Source organism: Sminthopsis crassicaudata, chromosome 3 (genome assembly GCF_048593235.1).
Source record: "Sminthopsis crassicaudata isolate SCR6 chromosome 3, ASM4859323v1, whole genome shotgun sequence".
Lineage (NCBI taxonomy): Eukaryota > Metazoa > Chordata > Mammalia > Dasyuromorphia > Dasyuridae > Sminthopsis > Sminthopsis crassicaudata.
Window position 1 is genome coordinate 543,175,682 of NC_133619.1, and position 6,143 is coordinate 543,181,824.

A 6,143-nucleotide genomic window follows, 5' to 3' on the forward strand; every position below is an offset into this window, starting at 1 on the left:
AAATGCAATAAAAGTCCAGTAAAAATAGACAAAAAATTAATTGGAAACTAAATAATCTAATCTTAAAAAATAAGTGGGTGAAACAAAAAATCATAGACACAATCAATATTTTCATCATCAATAAGAAATCATATGAAAATTTTGGGGATATAGCCAAAGTGGTTATTAGGGGAAATTTTATTTCTCTAGATGCTTACTTGCATAAAATTAAGAAAGAGAAGATCAATGGATTCAGCTTGCAACTAAAAAAGCTTAAAAAAAGAACAAATGACAAATTCCAAATTAAATACCAAATTTGAAATTCTGAAAATAAAAGGAACAGTTAATAAAATTGAAAGTAAGAAAACTATTGAATTAATAAATAAAACTAAGAGTTGGTTTTATAAAAAACAAAACAAAACTCCAAAATAGATAAACCTCCAACAAAATAGATAATTTGTTTTTTATTGTTTTGTTAATTTGATTTGAAAAAGGAAAGGAGAAAATCAAATTGTTAGTCTCAAAAATGGAAAGAGAGAACTGTCCACCAATGAAGAGGAAATTAGAGCAATGATTAAGAGCTATTTGTCAATTAATCTGTTAATCTAAGTGAAATGGAAGAATACCTACAAAAATATAGATTTTCCACGTTAAGACAAGAGGAAATAATTTATTTAACTAGTACTATTTCAGAAAAAAAGAAAAGGAAAAACCTATTAATCAACTCCCTAAGAAAAAAATCTGCAGGGTCAGGTGGCTTTACATGTGAATTCTATCAAACGTTTAAAGAAAATTAATTCCAATGCTACACAAACTATTTTTTAAAATAGGGAAAGAAGGAATCTTACCAAATTCATTCTATGACACCAATATGGTACTGAAACCTAAACCAGATAGATAAAAACAGAGAAAGAAAAGTATAGACCAATGTCACTAATGAATGTTGATGTAAAAATATTAAATATAATATTAGTAAAAAGATTACAGAAAGTAATCCTCAAGATAATATACTATGACAAAGTAGGATTGATATGAGGAATGCAGGACTGGTTTAAGAATAGAAAAACTGTTAGCAAATTGACTATATTGATAACCAAAGTAACAAAATCATATAATTATCTCTTTTTTTTTGTTTTGTTTTGTTGTCTTTTATTTATTTTGATAAATATTTCCCAATTGCATTTTAATCTGGTTTGGGCTACATTGAAGTATTGCAATAGCAGCAACAGCCAGTGTTTATATGATTATCTCAATAGATGCAGGACAAAGATATTTTTATAAAATTCAACACCCATTTCTATTAAAAACATTAGAGAATATAGGAATAAATGGAGATTTTCTTAAGATGATCAGTACTATCTGTTTAAAACTATGAGTAGCAAAATAATCAGTAGTATCATATATAATGGGGAAAAACTAGAACCATTCCCAACAAGATCAGAAGTGAAACAAGTCTACCCAGTATATCCATTACTATTCAATATTGTATTAGAAATGTTAGCTTTGACAATAAGAGAAGAAAAAGGGATTAAAGGAATTAGAATATGTAACAGAAACCAAATTATCACTCTTTGCAGATGATATGGTCATATATTTAGAGAACCCTAGAGAATCAGCTAAAAACTATTAGAAACAATTCACAACTTTAGCAAATTTGCAGGATATAAAATAAATCAACATAAATAATCAGTATTTTTATATATTACCAACAAAGTCCAACAGCAAGAAACAAAAAGAGAAATTCCATTTAAAATAACTGTTAATATTAGAAAATATTTGGGAGTGTACCTGCTAAATCAATATCAAGAACTACATGAATATAACTACAAAATACTTTCCACACAAATAAAGTCACATCTAATCAATTGGAAAAATGTTAGTGCTCTTGGTTAGGCCCAGCAAATATAATAAAAATTTCAATATGCATAAATTAATCTACATATTCAGTGCCATACCAATCACAGTCCCAAGAAAATATTTTACAGATCTAGAAAAAAAAAATAAGAACAAAGTTAATCTGGAAGAGCAAAACATCAAAAATTACTAGGGAGTTAATGAAAAAAATGCAAATGTTGGTGCCTTAGGTTTAACAGGCATAAAACTATAACACAAAGCAGTAGTCATCAAAACCAATTGGTATTAGCTAAGAATTAGAGCAATTGATTGAAAAGAATAGGTTCACAGAAGAAAATAAATAGTCAATGATTATTGTAGAAATTAACCCACTAAATCCCTTAGAAGTTCCACTACTAAATACAGCCATTCTTTTAGCTTCTGGTGTTTCCGTCACATGAGCCCACCACAGCCTGTTTGACAAACCCAAAGACCCCAACTTTTGAGATAAAAACTCAGTATTTGACAAAAACTGCTGGGAAAATTGGAAACTAGTATGGAAGAAATTAGGCATTGACCCACTCCTAACATCATGTACCCAGATAAGGTCGATATGAGTTCATGATATAGACATAAAGAATTATATTATTAAAAAAAATAGAAGAACATAGGATAGTTTACTTCTCAGTTCTGTGAAGGAAGAAAGAATTTGTGACCAAAGACGGCCTGGAGATCATTATTGATCATAAAATAAATAATTTTGATTATGCTAAGTTAAAATATTTTTGTACAAACAAAACTAATGCAGGCAAGAATTGTAGGGATGTAATAAACTAGGAACAAACACATTTTCCCATTCAAAAGTTATGATAAATGCCTCATTTCTAAACTATATGAAGAAGTGACTCAAATTTATACAAATTCAATCTATTTTCCAATTGATAAATGGTCAAAAATATAAACAGATAATTTTCAGATGAAGAAACTGAAACCATTTCTAGTGATATAAATTGATATTGATCAGAGTAATGCAAATTAAGACAGTTCTGAAGTACCACTACACACTTCTCGGATTAAGTGAGAGTGGATCTGGAAACATGGGACAATAATACATTGCTGGTGGAATTGTGAACTGATCCACCCATTCTGGAGAGTAATTTTGAACTATACCCAAAGGGCTATCAAACTGTGAATGTTCTTTGATCCAGCAGTGGGCCTGCATACCAAAGAGATCTTCCAAGAAGTAAAGGGACCCATGTGTGCAAAATGTTTGTGGCAGCTCTTTTTGTAGTGGCAAGAAACTGGAAACTGAATGGATGCCCATCAATTGGAGAGTGGATGAATAAATTGTGGTATATGAATGCTATGGAATATTGCAGGATCAGGAAGATGATTTCAAAGAGGCTTGGAGAGACTTACATGAACTGATGTTAAATAAAGTGAGCAGAACCAGGAGATCATTGTATGTGAGAGCAAGAAAATTGTATGATTATCAATTCTTCTGATGGACATGACTCTTTTCAACAATGAGATGATTTAGGTTCCAATGATCTTGGGATGAAGAAAGCCATCCTCATCCAGAGAGAGGACTGTTAGAACTGAGGGTGGAACACAACATAGCATTTTCATTCTTTCTGTTGTTGTTCCCTTGCATTTTCTTTCTTTCTCAATTTTTGTCTCTTAGACACATCCACAGCCAAAAATGATTTCATGGTTGCCCTCAATAGCACATGCCAGTGTAAATAAATTCTGCTTTTTATGGACCCTATGTAGCCCTTGGATGGACCCTTTGTATTGACACATTGCTCCCAAGGATTTCAGGAATATGAAGCAAAAGGCACCACACCTGCCTGCCATAGACTTCTTCTAGGAAGGGGGTGGACATTTCTTCTAAAGAATCAGTGGTTCTTGCTGAACTTAAGGCTGTGAAAAGACCTCTATCACACTCCACTTTTCTCTCTGCAATCACAAACCAACTATTATTTGTGCCTTTGTTAGAACACTTGAACCATATACATGAACCATACCCCAATCATTCAAGACAAGTGCCCACATTTCTTTGACAGACTTTTACCCCAATAGAGCTGTTGTCTTCCCCATCCTGCAGTGAAGAATTTAATTCTTTAAGGCTGCATCACAACAAAACTGTTACTGAATTAATGAGAATAGCTAAACAGAGGAGTATTGAGGCTCAGCATGAAGAATACTCTCATGTCCATAAATGCAGAGCAAAAGAAGTGGTCTTTGAAGCACAAACTTCTGGCTATTTAAATAAGTTTGAGGAAATTTCTGTCCTAGGAAAGGACAGTGGGGAAAGTATACAAGGTCAAGAACAAATTAAAAAGTCAATCTGATGCAATTTTTAAAATGTTGATTAAGAAAGCCACTAAAAAGAAAAAAAATTGTATGGATGGTACTTCAGGATACAAGGCTCATGTTTTGGCAGTTCTGCAAGATCCAAACAGTGCAGGTTTAAAGCTCAGATAGAACATGTTTCTTCAGGCTAGTAATAAGACAAGAAACTTTCTATTGTCAAGTTTCCATCTCTCCAGTTGGAATCTGTAGGTGCACATTTCAGTATTTCAACAAAAAAAAATTTAAGAGCTATTGGAAAATATATATTGTATATGTAAAGTGGGAGTGATACACAGAGATCTCAAGCCCAGGAATATCTTTCATGAAGCCCTGACTATCATAAAAGAATAGGAAGGTTTTGACATAGCTTGCACAGACATCATTCAGAAAGACAGAATGGACCAACAAAAATGAAAGAGAAGGAAAATACTGACACACTTCAGTAGTGAACATTAATCTATATATTAATCTGTATGTTTCACCAGAACAGTTACAAGCATCTGAATATGATTCAAATTGGATATGTATAGGTTTGGTGCAATTCTTGTAGAGTTCTTCCAGCCATTTCAAACAGAAATGGAAAGAATAGAAGTTTTGAGAAATTTAAGAGATGTTGAGATCCCAAAAATCCGTAAGCAAAGATGTCGAATGCAAGCCAAGTAAATAAAGCAAGTATGAAAAGTAATTGTTCACATCAACTACTGGACAGCTACTGGAAAGTGAATTTTTTCAAAATCATGGATATGTGTGTTCTTATGTTCAACTTGTGAGGTTTAAAATGTACTGCTTAAAAACAATATTTGATTATAACAGATTACTATCCATAATGTTTCTCAAATGTAAAGAAATTCAGATTAATAAAATATTCCTCTCTTTAAGTATGTCATTGAAAAGAAAATTGGTATATGGAAATTATTTTCTCCATGAAGTATCTTCTATAGTTTGGGGATAAATTAGGTAAGGACATTTTCCAAAATTGTTTTGGAGGAATTCAAACAGAATGACTTATTTTAATTTTCTTCCTTTTTAGGCATTCTTTTTTTATGTTTTCTTAATGGTACTCTCAATTTAAGTACTTCATTTCTATTTTTCCACATTTTATAGATCTTCTGAAAAAGCTGTCTTAGAATTATGTACATTAAAAATAATTCAGCAATAATTGCAAAAAAAGGAATAGAAAAAGTGTGGTGAAGCAGCTCGATTTAACATGTGGTAGGTATCTCGGGGATCCACAATCCAAAAGAGAAAGATAAGTACTTTTTGACTAGATAGGAACCAAGAATGTCTGATATATATCTAGATGATTTATCTTAGGTCATTACTTCATTGAGTTGAAGCAGATCGTGCTTTGGGATGATTCTAATTGATAAAAATATTAAAGGATATGAATAGGTTGTTTTCTGGGAAGAAATTCAAGCTATAAACAACCACATTAAAAATATTCTCTAAATCACTAACAATTAGGAAAATGCAAATGAACACAATTCTGAAGTTCTACCTCAAACCCATCAAATTGGCAAAGCTGACAAAAATGGTAAATGACAGATGCAGAAGGGGCTGTTGGAAAACAAGTACATTAATCCACTATTGGTAGAGTTGTGAATTGATTTAAATACTCTGTAAAACAAGTTGGAACTATGCCTCAAAATCTATCAAAGCCTGCCATTGACCAAGTTATAGATGCTACTACTAATTGTACCCCAAAGAGATGAGAAAGAGGAAAAGCTATATACCCATATATACAAAAAATATTTATAGTAATTTTTGTGTACTATTGGAAACTGAGAGATTAATTAGGAAGGCTAAACAAATTGTTCTATGTATGTGACAGAATAATGTTGTACTATAAAAATATTTAATGGGATGGTCAGAGAAACATGATTTATATGGAGTGATGCAGAATGAGATAAGCAGAAGCAGGAGTATAATATCAAAACTGTAAGACAAAGAAATTCTTTGTACTTTAAACAATACAA

At 31.6% G+C, this 6,143-nt stretch overlaps 1 pseudogene; it reads left to right on the top strand.

Moving 5' to 3' along the window:
• The first annotated feature begins 3,637 nt into the window (after positions 1 to 3,637).
• LOC141562322 (eukaryotic translation initiation factor 2-alpha kinase 1-like) lies at positions 3,638 to 4,445 on the top strand (annotated as a pseudogene).
• Positions 4,446 to 6,143: the final 1,698 nt, after the last annotated feature.